The sequence below is a fragment of the Caretta caretta genome, chromosome 3, assembly GCF_965140235.1.
Source record: "Caretta caretta isolate rCarCar2 chromosome 3, rCarCar1.hap1, whole genome shotgun sequence".
Classification (NCBI taxonomy): Eukaryota; Metazoa; Chordata; order Testudines; family Cheloniidae; genus Caretta; species Caretta caretta.
Genome location: NC_134208.1, coordinates 125285558 through 125299118, shown reverse-complemented (window position 1 = coordinate 125299118; position 13561 = coordinate 125285558). Strand labels below are relative to the sequence as shown.

At 45.8% G+C, this 13561-nt stretch overlaps 2 long non-coding RNA genes across 7 annotated transcripts in view; one reads left to right on the top strand and one right to left on the bottom strand.

Annotated features, from left to right (window-relative positions):
• LOC142071588 (uncharacterized) overlaps positions 1 to 13561 on the top strand; it is a 92152-nt gene that overhangs the window by 68611 nt on the left and 9980 nt on the right. The gene's annotated exons all lie outside the window — the stretch shown is intronic.
• Positions 1 to 13561, bottom strand: part of LOC125633975 (uncharacterized) — a 31309-nt gene that overhangs the window by 12270 nt on the left and 5478 nt on the right. Inside the window, exons 4-5 of one of the 6 annotated variants that reach the window (XR_012667708.1) lie at positions 11430 to 11548; positions 7293 to 10481 (exon numbers count right to left, since the gene is read on the bottom strand). The exons of 1 other annotated variant lie outside the window; for it this stretch is intronic. This is a non-coding gene — a long non-coding RNA (uncharacterized LOC125633975). 4 more of the 6 variants (XR_007355747.2, XR_007355746.1, XR_007355748.1 and 1 more) reach the window with 4 other exon arrangements.

The window sequence follows — 13561 nt, the reverse complement described above, 5'->3', positions numbered from 1 at the left end:
TTGCAGCCGGGAAGGCAGTTTCTGGCATTTAGTGGTGCTCTGTGGCACCGACATTCTCATAAGGTCAGAGAATTCATCGAACTCTCGCAGCTCTTATGCACTTCTAGATACATTTGTGGCTATTCAGAGCAAGCCATTTAAAAAAAAAAAAACCAACTGTCTGCTCGAGGTAAAATGACAGTGCAAGGACCACAAAGAGGATCGGAGGCAGTTTTAATAAGCTGCCTTGCTCCTGTGTCAGGAGGAGACAACAGATTGTTCCAAACAAGCAGTTTGCTGTACCAGCTAAAGAACGGCTCTGGAAAGTTACGAGAAGCCGAGCTCAGGCGCAGCTGTGCCAGTGTGAGCTACGGTGGGAGCACGAGGGTTCAGGGTCTGGGTGGGACTAGACGACATGGTTGTGAACAACCCCGTGGGAGCCTTGTCGACACTAGTGCTGCCAGCGCTAGTGCAACCGTGGGGCAGCAGTAGAAACATGGGCATGCAGACAAGACCCAGGGGGGGTTAAATAAGCTGCTGCTGGAAGGTCATGATGTAGCCTGGGTGTTTTTACAGGAACCCTTGGTAACTGGCAGGAGGAGCCTCTCAATTCCGCTCCTGGGAGAGGGCCAAGATTCCAGTCTCCCCGCTGCGACTGCAGGGCAGAGGAGGAGAGGACTATAAAGGGAACACGAGGTAGAGGCAGAGATCGCTTTCCTCTGAATCAAGGGCCAACAGCTGTCAGCGTGAAGGTGGAGATACGCCGATGAAGAACAGGATTCAGTCTCTTCCCCGAGCAGTAGCAGCTGACTCAAAACAAGCACAACCCGCCTTTTAAAAAAAACCCACCACCACCCACCCCATAATTCATGCTACATCAAAGCAGTGATTACCAGCGCTTCCTGGCTGTCTATTTCGGTTTATTTATGGTGCATAACACATCTTAATGCTATTCTCATGCCATGGTTCAGCTGCCACTGTTCTGTATTTGGGTGGCAAATCAATACACGGTGGCAACAGACAGTATGCTGTTCCCTGAGAACAAAAGGAAATTAATGCTCATCACTTTTCAGGGAGCAGCAGTTTAGGGCTGTTAATAACACCTCCCACAACTGCTTCCGGTCCCTTGACTGGAGGTGGGAGGTGTGGGGAGAGGGGACTTTTTAAGCTTGGCTGGACTCAAAAGAATTGTTACCTCATCTTTCTGCACTGTAACTTTTTCAAACCTTGGTGAGCTGTAGGGTGGTTTTTGACATCAGTCTCTGAAGAGCACTAAACTACATGCACGTGGGTCTTGCTTTAAACTGACTTTGAACTCCTGCCATCAGCTCAGAAGTAAATGCTGCCCACTGCAAAATTACCCACTGTACCACATGGGCCCATTCACCTTCTATAAAGCAAGAGCAATGATGATTTTGTAAGTAAATGCAGTAGCTAGTCCAAGTCGAAGAGAGAAGATTTATTTCTCCTTGCTATAAAATTTACCATCACTCCCCTCTAAGCCTGACTTCTCATTACCATTACTCTCCTTGTGAAATGCAAGTCATTTTGTTTATGCCATGGGAAAAATATATAATCTCTTTAAGTGCGTAGACAGTACCAACATAAAACAAATAACATGGAACAAGGAAAGTGATACAGAACAGGCAGAGGGAACAGAAGTGATTGTACGTGCAACCCTCCTGTGAGTGACACACACAATGCTGCTGATCACATACTGCCGTAGCCTGGTGAGTAGGAGTGACACTTTTCAAAGGCTCTTTTTAGGCACCTTAATATTCTACCCATCCTTACGACAGTGCTGATTGCACCATTAGCTCGTTGGAGCTTCTGTTCTAAGCCGTCTTCCTGCAGTCAATTTCCATGTTTGTGAATGGTGCCAGGTTGATAGTTGTGTGGCCTGACATCCTCAATCCGCAGAGCAGATAGAGCAGGGGCAGAGGTCGTGCAAGTTGACCCTACTCTTGCCTGCTAATAGACCTTGCCCTTGAACTGTAGCGATCTCATCTAGGGGTGAGAGAGTAATTCAGTCTTATGCCTAGTCAGCCCTTGGCTTTTCTGCTGAGCCTCCCAGTAAGAACGTCAACCAGGGATGGTGGTGTTTGAGCAACGGACATCTGCCCACTGGGGACAAGCCCAGGCCCAAAACTCATTTCACATAGGAGAACAAGCTGCCATCAGATGGCAGCAGCTTTCAAGCACTGCCGTGCCGGGTCACATTCAAACCAGTGACCTACGGAGGAAAGATTCCGTATCTCATTCTAAAGCCCATAAGTCAGCCAGTGCCTCATGACACCCTATTTTCAGAAGCTGTCTCAATCATAAAAATGTGGCCTGGATGGTGTTTTGTTTTCAGACTGCTCAGGGGATATTTGTGCTTTTCACACGAGCCGATGGAAATGCAAGAATTTCAGCTATTTGCTGCATGCCATTACTTTAAAAAAAAATTATTTCAGACCCAGTTTTGAGCTCACACCACTAGAAATACAGACTAACTTCACTGAAGTCAGTGAGATTTCTCTGGATTTACACTGGCATACATGGAAGACAGCATGTCTGGAGGGTATTATCTACACTGAGGGTTTCTGACGCACAGATCCCCACCCCACCCAGGCATCTCTGGAAACATTCCCTTGCTACCACAGACCGCACAGCGTTCCAGCTGTGGAACTAGAGTGCCAAAGCTGAGGAGAAGGCAGCCAGGAGCAGGAAGGGAGAGGCTAGAGGTGCGGGGGTGGGGAGCGTGCATTGACCCCCTCCAAGCCACTTGGAAAATCTGGCAGGGAATAACACAGACTGGAACTGCATTAACTCTTCTGCCGGCCCTCCGCACTTAGGAAAGCTCTGCTTTAAAGGAGGTTATGGGGGTAGTGACCACTGCGAGAAGCCCTAGCAGCATGGCCCCAACAGAACTAAAATATCAGGGAGCAGTAGGGGAGATGTCAGAGCAACTCTGGGGGACAGGGCCCTCGCCTCTTGCAGGGTCTGAAAGATCTATGCTGCTTGGAGGCAGAACTTAGGGAGCAATGCTACCCCCTCTCCCCCCCCCCCCCAAGGACCAAGCCTAAGGAAGCCCTTGCTGAGGTTTCTATGCCCCCAGCCCCCAGCAGGGTGCACTCTGGGGCTGAGGACAGAATTTGAGCAACAGTTTTCAAACTGACTTCTGCAGGTCCTTATTCCATGGTGTGCCTTCATCTGATACAGTATCTGGGCTGGGGTGGGGACAGCAACAAAATATAGACAGCGTGACTTCATATGGAAGAAGAAATCCTCCAGACAGGGCTGGATTAACGCTCCTGTGGGCCCGGGGCTTTTAGATTTTATGGGGCCCCTGTATATAAGTCTTTTTCCTGGGAGGGAGTTTGGTGCAGGAGGGGATTCTGACCTGGGGCAGGGGGTTGGGGTCTGGGAGGGAGTTTGGGTGCAGGAGGGGATTCTGATCTGGAGCAGGGGTGAGGTGCAGGCTCTGGCCAGGTGGTGCTTACCACAGGCAGCTCCCAGCCAGCAGCGCAGCAGGGCTCCGGCTGCCTGCCTGCAATAGCCCCATGCCGCTCCCAGAAGCAGCTGGCTGCTAGCACATCTCTTGGCCCCTGGGGGAAGGGAGCCAGCGGGTCTCTGTGCACTGCCTGCCCCTGCGAGCACCGCCCCTGTAGCTCCTATTGGCCAGGAGCTGCAGGGATGCTGCTGGGGGTGGGTGCAGCGCATGAAGCCACCGAGTGCCCCCCAGGGGCCGCAGAGACGTGCCAGCAGCAAGCTGCTTCCGGGAGCAACGTGGGGGTATGGCAGGCAGACAGCCTGCCTGAGCGCCCCTTTCAGCAGCCCAGAGATTGCTGCCTGTGATTTACTTTTGTGGGGGCCCCCATGAGCCGGAGCCCTGGGCTGCAGCCCCTAAAGCCGCTCCCTTAATCTGGCCCTGCCTCAAGTTCTGTGGTAACATTTGTAGAACAAGGTGGTTTTCGCATACAGGCTTCATGGATATGGGCAGCAGCCATAGCACTGACAGTTACATGGTAAGAGCTCCAAGGGACCTGTTACAGGCTGCCAGATCAATAATTGAGGGTTTTAAAGAAAGGTCTTAAGTATGTATTTAGGCTAGAGACTGTAATGGCTCCAAAAGAGCTGTTAGTGTCTATTGGCTCAATAATCTAGTCACAACTGGGCGGTTTAAGGGCTGCTCATCAGCCTAAACTTTGAATTTCCTGCAGTTTGTTCTTGGGTTTCATGTCAATGAAGTGCGGGGCCTTCGGTTTTGCAGCTGTGTCAATGTGATTGGGTTTGACAAAGAAAAGCAACAGCTTTTTGGTTTGTCTTTTTGAATTCAAGGTTCTAGTAGCTCTGAAGTTGACTGAAAAGGTTCTCTGCATTAGCCCTTCGTGCATCCTAGTTAGACCTTAAGACAAAAGGAAAACAGAATATAAACTAAAAAAATCCCCATTGCAATAGCAACCTATTTTGGCCAACTGAGTGGTGCTTTCTCTTGTCCCATGAGTGAATCCCCCCACCCCACCCCTCAAGAGGAAGAGATAAGGGATGAGTGTCCTTGATGGACAGCATCCATTTATACAACAAGCAGAATCAGGGGACGCACAGGAGAAAGACACATGATGATGATGATTAGAAAAAAGAGCCACCTTGCTTTACCGTGCAATATTTAAATGTGTAGGCCAGTGGTGGATCCAGAAATATTATATCTTCTTTAATTCTCTATGACAGATTACACACAGATTTGGCAAGCTGGAAATAACTGTGCAGGCAATTCCCTCTATAAGAAAGGTGTTTTGTTTTTTCTTAGAGATTTGTTTGTTTCATCAAGACCCCACCGTGTGATATGAGTAATATCTCACATCCAGACTTGCTACTTCACCTTCAAAACTGAGAAGGCCTGGACTTGATTATCTATATTCCCCACTATGTGCTGCAGGAAAACGTTAGTTGCCCACAATAGAAAAATAGATATATGAATATTATACTCTAATCAGCTCAGTGACTCACAGTAAGAGAAATCCAGGATTAGAGAGAATATTTGGCTTTCTACTACAGGGCCCTGTTCTCACCCACACATGAGGTGATTTAAGTCAATGGCAGTTAATCCTATTCTGCAGGATGCGAGTTGGGCCCCTACTTTGGCTTTTGTACATGAAGGAATAACACAACCAGCTTCCCAATTCATTTGTGACTGCATTTGTTATAGTCCTGGGCCAAATTCTCCTAGCTGTTCCAAAATGAATCTAAGGTCACTCCACTGAGGCCTTCTTTCTTCTCAGGGAGCACGGTACCTGACGATTGTTACCAGCTAATTGAAGGAAATGGTGTGGGTGCCTGTTTTTAGAATTCTGGCAGCTTATCTCTGATTTGTGCCACTGAGCAGGAGCTGGATTGTCCACTGCCTGGGAAATGTTGCGATTTCAAAAATATTCCCATTTAAAACAGAACAAAACCAAAACATTTCACATTGTCCCACCAAATGAAATTCGGGGGTGGGGGGTGAATTGTTTTGGGTAAACTGAAATGTTTCCTTTCAATTTTGACTTTTTAAAATGTTTATATGATAAAAATTTTTAAATGGAAACAAACAGTTGTTTTGAAACAGAAAAATCTTAGTTGAATGCTTTGTTCTGGGGTCTGTCTTCTTTCTGAAACGTTTCACTGAAATAGAAATGCTTCTACTAAATGGTTTGTGTCTGATGAAGCTAAATTTTCCAATGGATAAACATTCTGTTAGCAAACTTCCAGCTAGCTCTCCTGTCTTGTCCTGAAGGAAGAGAATGAAACCATTGCTATACTGCAGTGCAGCTGCTTTGAGCTCACTAATGGTGCAAAGTGGCCTCCATGTCACAACGTAGCTAACCCCAGGAGGCTCACTCTAGTACAGGGGGATCCTCTAGTGTCCCTGAGCCAGCATTGTGGCTTCTATACTGCTGTCCCTTCTGTAAGGTCAGAGCTAAGGACAAGGGTCATGGCTGGTGCATCCTTATGCCCTACTAATGCCCATTTGTCATACTGGCCCATGGTGGACTATTGGCAGCCATTGCATATTAAAGCAGCCTTTGGGCAACTGTGCGTTATGCGTGATGCCCAGTTGCCCAGGTTCAACGGAGTGTGCTGCTGTAAAGTGGCTGAAGCGCTGTAGTTTATGCATTTGTATAGCACCCACCTGGCATAAAGGGGGCCCCCAAACCTGACTGGGGCCAATGGGTGCTACTGTAATACCATAAATAAATAATAGCCATCCATGAAGCAAACCTGCTTTTTCAATGACTCATTATGATAACCAAAATCCAGCTAGACCATTTAGACAACTAAGAGCAGACAGCAAATTAACAAATTCACCAGCTCATTATTTTTATGCCCAGAGCTGGATATAAAGGACTCTTGCCACCTGCAGAAGCGGTAAACAAGTGCTCCTCTTTCACCCAAAGCCGCTTGAGGAAGCTAACTGTGCTGTTTTGTGTGAGCTCTGAGTCCCTGCTTTATGCCCAGAACTCAGCCAGCCTCACACAAACAAGAATTTACTGGGTTTTAATTCCTTCCTCCCAAATTCTTCCCATTGAGGGATGAGATCAGAAATAAGTGCATGGCACATGGATGGCCCATGTAACATTTGGGCTCTAGCAATAGGCTCTAAATGGAGCTGAGAGGCACCAAGGTGCCGTTCCCAGTCCTCCCAACTGTATAATTAAAGAGAACAATGATTTTGCTGCAGGATTCACTCACCTCTTATCTAAGCAGTGCCATTCCCTTCTGCACTGGAGCAGTGATTTGCTTTTATTGCTCCCCAAACCCTGAACTATCCCTGAAGCCCTGGCCTGAGTCATGCACCTCATCACCACAAGATTAATTCATTACCGTGCAATTAACTTGCCGTGCAGTAGAGTCACTGGGCAGTCACTGCACAAGACCAGCCTGACTTTACGGGCTGTTCACTGACCGATGGCTCCCACTCCTGTGGAGAGCTTTGCCATTGACTTCAGTGGGAGCAGAAACACAGCCTAAATGATACGTGTGGATCACATTATATTATTTGCACCAAAACAATCACTTTGGCCATTCCTGCTGAAATGATGTCTCTGTGCTGCAATGCTGGGCAACTTCTCTGAGATGCTTTGCTTCAGTTTCGGGCACTTCAGAGATTAAAAAAAATAAAATATTTTTTTAAAAGATACCAAGACCAAATGCAAACCTCAGTGCAAAATTGGCAGCACTAGATAAGCTTTGTTGGGACTCTGGAGGTAGGGGTAAATCAGAAATGAAATCTTATTTTTTAAAAATTAATAACATTTTATTAAATATTAAAGAGCAAGGCTGGAGTCCATTTCCTCCAGTATGAACACTAAGTAAAATCAAATATACGATTCTTCTCCCTTCAAGCCAGTTGTGACGAAAATCCCAATTTTTAAACGTCTTGTCATTTGAAATTAGTATTTTAAACTATTTAGATAGAATAATCACAGCTGGCATCTCACCTTGGAAACAAACTAATCAAATACACTAGCCATAGAATGAGTTCTTTTCCTTCTGATGGGGAGGGAATTATGAACATAATTAGGAAAGAAAGTGCTGCCTATTGGTTATAAGGCGCTTGGAGTTAGGAATCCAGTGTTGTATTTGCAGCTCTGATGTACTGGGTAATCTTAAGCAAATCACTTAATCCTCTATGCATCAGTGTGCCCATCTGTAAAATGGGCCTAATAATACACACCTCACGGGGTGACTCTTCCTCACAAATATGTATGACACATTGGGTGTATGTGGGGGTGCATGGCACATGAGGTATGTCATAAGTTGCCAAAGACAACGATTCATGGATCCAGACTAGGAAGCTTGGGGTGCTAGATGGCAAAAGTGGTCACACTGAGGGCAGGGGCCAGTGAGGCCATACCTCATCTCCCCATCCCACTTCATGGAGGTGCCGCAGAAACAATAAAGCCTGAGGCTATATTATTTTTCCCATGGACCCCCGACTCTGGGAGTGGAGAGCACTGGGGTGACCAAGCAAGGGCAAAAGCACAGGGCCTCAGCAGGGCTGGATTGCCAAGTTTGGTGGGGGAAGGCCCCAGAGCCTAGCTGTCGAGGGGGCAACCTCACCCTGACAGAACCATCAGAGAAGGGCTAGCTTGAACAGATTTCTTCCCCCGGAGGCCCCTCGCACAGTTCGTTCCATTGGAGGGGATGCTCTGGCCTAGGGTACAATGAGGTTCCAGTTGTAAAGCCTGTTGGGCTTCTTGACTAGAAGGCATTGTGGATAGACAATGCATTATTTAATTTTAAAATGGTTTAGAAAGTCAGTGTGCGTACACCACTAATATTGTAATTACTGGTTTGCCTTTATCAGCCTTGGTTCTTTTTGTAGCCCTGCCATTTAAAGTTATTGTTCACTTACTGTAGCCAGGGATGGATTACCCAATAGGGAGACTAAGCACATGCTTAGGGCACCAGCAAAGCAGGGGGGCACCAAAAAATGAGGGGTGTTTTTTGAAAAAATTTGGTATTTGATATTTTTTTAAAAAGCATCGAAGTAGTCATCATGGGAAAAATCAGAACGTTGTTAGACTTCCTTACACTCCACGACACACTCTTCCCCCATTTTTCTGTTCTCTTTTTATTACTTATCCCCACCTAAACCAGGGGGGCTTCCTACTAAGATAGATCGGAATAATGCGAGGAAATCTGATCCTGTCATTTATAACATTCCTCAATTTGAAAAGCCACACTGGTGAAGAAATGGCAAATCAAGTACTGCATTATCTGTGCCAAATTTGCAAAGTAGATTTCTCAAGTTTCAGGGGTCAATCTTACGACAACGCTGCCAGCATGTCAGGGCGTTATCACGGACCGTGCAGAAGAAGCTTTTCGAACAGAACAAATATGCCATATTCATACCATGTGCTGCGCACTCTCCCAGTCGTCTTGGCCGCAGAGCTGTTGATTGTTGTCCGGTGGCAGTACGTTTTTTCTCAACAGTCCAGTTACTTCATACATTTTTCTCTGCCTCAACACACCGATGGGCAGTTCTTAAAACATATTTGGGCAATGATCGTGTGTTGAAATCTCTTTCTAATACTTGCTGGGAGGCACATGCAGTGGCTACAAGTGCAATTCTGGAGTCCTACTCAAAGATTGTGGATGCATTAGAAAGTACAGCCGAAGACCAATCAGAGAAGGGAGAAACTATACGAGAGGCAGAAAACATTGCAAACAAGATGCAAGAACTAGAGTTTGTGTTCATGTTGTCCATGTGGAATGAAATTTTACAACACTTTTACCACACAAGTCAAGCTCTCCAAGAAAAAGAATTGGATTTGAAAACATGTGCAGACCTCTGTCAATCATTAGCAGACCACTTACACACTTTGAGGAATGATTTTGAAAGATTTGAAGACGTATCAAAAGATATCTTGCCTGATACTAACTACAAAGAAGCCCAGTCCCGCAAGCGAATCAGGAAAAAAACAGCAAATGACAGCAGTGCAACAGAAACAGCATTGAATCCTGGAGACAAATTTTGCGTATCGACTTACTACGCTATAATTGATACACTTCAAGCTCATATGAAGAGGAGAGGTGAAGTGTACAAAGAAGTATCAAGTAGATTTTCTTTTCTAAACAATATGGACTTATCTGACGAACAATATTCACAAGGTTCCCAAAAGCAAGTTGACTCATACCCTGTTGACTTGAACATGAATCTCTGTGGAGAAGTACGGCAGTTCCACTGTTATATGCGTGCAAAGTTTAATGAAACAGGAAAAATGAAATTCAGTCACATTGATCTTCATGACACAATATTGAAAGATGGAGTACAATGTGTATTTCCAAATGTAGAGATTGCACTACGTATTTTTCTAACATTGATGATTACTAACTGCTCTGCAGGACGCTGTTTTTCTCAGCTGAAAAGAATAAAAAACCCTCAGAGAACAACAATGTGTCAGGACAGACTAGATTCACTTTCCCTACTGTGTATGGAAGCGGACATGCTTCGTCAAGTCAGCTTCGATGAACTTATCCGGAATTTTGCAATCAGAAAATCTAGAAAGAAGCTATTTTAATTTCACCATACATGTAAGATTTTTGTCATTTCGAAAAATAAAATTTTGTTTTATGGTATAGTATTGTTTTTATTTGGAATTACATATGGTGGGGCACCATAATCTTTTCAGTGCTTAGGGCCTCTAAAGGTCTTAATCTGGCCCTGACTGTAGCTAATTCCCTTTGATAAATTTCATAGCAAATACTGCGTCCTGAATACTTGTTATTCCAACCCTATGGATGTTGGCTTCTTGCACAAAGGACAAGCTGGGCACATCCATCTACAGGTCAGTGAAACAGGAGAGTAATCCAATGGCTGCCACAGATACTGATGGGCATGGATACTGATGGGCATTCTTGAGCTGTGTTCATTTGGCTGGCAAAATGGAAAAACACTGGCAGCCGAAAGGTTAAAAAAAAACCCAAAACATATGGATGGTGCATGACAGCGACAGCTTTGGCTTGACCTGATCCTGCAATTAAGCAAAAATGAAATATAATTTGGAGAACAAGAAAAGAATCATTAAAATATTCAGGGCCTGGGAGGGAGAAATCTGTTTGTATTTTCCCTGGCATTTTGCCTGTCAAATTATGATCTTATTTGTGGCTCTAAATGAGTTGCTTATCTCTCAGAAAATGTAGAAAGTGCTGGCTTCTTCTCCATTAAATAGACCATAGGAGGGAGAAGTTGTTAACAAATCTGAAGGTTAAGGGATTGACAGCTCAGAGAAATTAAACACCTTTATTTATTCACAGAGCAAAAGCTGGGTAAGCCAGAGAAATTCCAGTGTCCTTACATTACTGCTTACCGTCTCCAAGGGTGCTAGGTCAGGAGGAAATGTGGAGGGGGACTCAGATTGTGGATTGTATTTCAGTTAAGGTCTGAGATCAATCCAGACCAAAACTTCAGATTTTACCACTCATGAACTGTGGGGCAGATTGGCTCCAAAACCAAACTTCGTAGATGTGCCCTATTTTTTTAATAGGCCAGAACAAACCCCCAAATCTGAACATGCAATGCTAAGCTTTGAGGAAACTCAGATCTTGCACCTCAGGTCAGGGTCCAGTGAAGCATATGGGTGGGGTATCCCAAATCGCTGAGTGTCTCTAATCTAGATGCTAGATTGTGGTGGGCGGGGCGGTGGGGGTGGGATGCAGCTGCACTGCTCTAGGAGCAGAGAAAAGACTGTGTCTCAGCCAAGCACAGACTCTCCTGGAACTGCTCAGTGCACACAGTGGGTGTACAATCTGCTCCAGCCACTGGGCTCGGAATTGGGAACAGCTTGCTCTGCCTGGTGCATCTGAGCTCTGTTGTGAGCAGGTGCAGAGGGTGGGTGGGGTCAGAGCCCTGCCCACTCCATTTCCAGCATTTTGCTCCCTGTGGGGCTCAGGGCTTGTTTATAGGAAGCCTATGCACACACCGAGTGGCTCATTCAAGCACATGGCAACGAGAACTGCTGAGCAGAAGAACGGGTGTCGCTGCTGCTGTTTTAGCTCTGTGGTGGGGCTCACAGGAGCCGGTGTCCCATGGCAATAGCTGCTGAGAAAAAATGGCTTGGTTAATGAGACCAGTGAAGAGATGCACTGTAATCAAGTCACCATCAGTGTCTCCCCCTAGCTGAGGGCCAGGTTGCTCCCTCCGGTACGGGAAAGAGGGGAAGAAAATGGCACAAAATGAACCTCGCAGAATTTTCACCCAGTCTTTTCATCGACAGGGGAGGTGACAGCATTTGCCTCTCCATGGAACAAACACTGGATTCCATAGCCCTTCCTCCCTGGCTTTGGCGGTCCATTGTAGCACCTTGAAGAACCATCCCCCAGCATGGAGAAGCTCCTCTTAAACATTAATATAGCCTCAGGTTCTATTAACTGTAACACAGAGGTTGGTAGGGGGGACTGTAACACAACTGTCTCCCCACCTTTACCCAAGTCTACATGCGTGATCCACTGCTTTCCCAGGAGCAGACCCCCAGCCCTGCAGAGGTCCTTCTGAGGAGCGGAGTACATGGGAATGATATTGTGGAGGTGACAGACCTTGCCCCTTCCACATGGAAAGAGGAAAATCCACGCCTTGGCCCAGAATGGCTCAGTTCCCTTATCCCTACAGTTCTTCAGGGTGAGAGGTGTGTGCATTAGAGTAGAAAAGCCCATCCCCTGATAGCAGCAAGTGTTGTCTGTGCTGGATTGCATGTGGTGTATTTTCCTCTGGAGCAGCGGCTACAAGGAACCAAAGCGACACTAAACTGTAGGACACATGGAACATGACCTGAGATTGCACCTGAAAGCACCTCATGCAGCAAGCCAGCTAGCCCGCCCAATCTGAAATTGCTCTGTCTCGCACACACACACACACACACACACACACTACCCATCTCTACATTTCCTCTTTTGCCTTGAGTTTACTTCCTCTCAAGCTCACCTCCAAGAAAGCAGCTGATGCTGCAAAAAATATTAAGAAAAACAAGAATAAAAATGGGATTAAGCATGTAAAACCTCCACCTGATCCCTGAAACCATACCTGACCTTTTAGCAGTTTAGTCTAAAATACTCATCCTCAAATGAAAGAAAAGCACAGCTTATTTCTTTAAAAAGAAAGAGCAAACATTAAAGAGAAAAGAATAAAACTGAGTGAAAGTTCACTCTTTGTCCCTATGTTTATTTAGGACCCAATCAGTGAAATCGATGGGAGAGGTGACAGAGTAACGAATGCATGTATTCCTTTAATCACGAATATTGTGGCAGCACAGAGAGGCCCCAAACAAGATCAGGCCCCATTGTGCTAAGCACTGTCCAAATACATGATAAGAGTTGGTTCCTGCCCTTAGACCTTAGATCTAAACAGAAGAGCCAGGCAAGGGAAACACTGTGATCCCCATTTTATTGGTGCTGAAGCTACAGCACAGCGAGATTAAGACTGGGATGCTCAAACGCTCTGCCGTTTTGGCAAGCCCATCTGGCGGGACTTGCCCCAAGTCACACGGATAGTTTGTGGCAGAGATGAGTGTTGAACGCTGATCTCCTGCATCACAGGCCAGTGCCTTACTTAGAAGACCACCCTCTCTCTCAAATATATCACTGGAGAGATTGAACTTTTGACTCTAATGCCACTGGGGCAGAGACCTTGTCTTCAGGTATAGCTGCACAGCACTTAGCATGCTGCTGGTCCTGCATAAATAATAATAATAATAGGAATTGGGCTGAAAAAATCAACATAAACCACCGCATTGCAAAAACAATTTCTGTCTCACTCAAGTTAACGGCCTCTCCGTTACATGAAGGGAGAATGTTTGAAAAGGAGCAAGGGCAGAGCTGTAAAAGAGGGATATGCATACTATTAAGCTGCAGCATCTTTGCCAGTTTGGCAATTCTTCTGACAAAAATCTGTTAATAAAAATCATAAAAAGCAGTGGCAAAGACAGTACCAGCATAAGCGAGGCGGGGGGCATGAAACTAATGAGAACCCTTCACTCTGTAAAACCACTATCCTATCTCAGCATTTATCAGCTCCTGCGCCTTATTGTCTAGTTAAAACGGAAATAGCTAGGCTTTTACT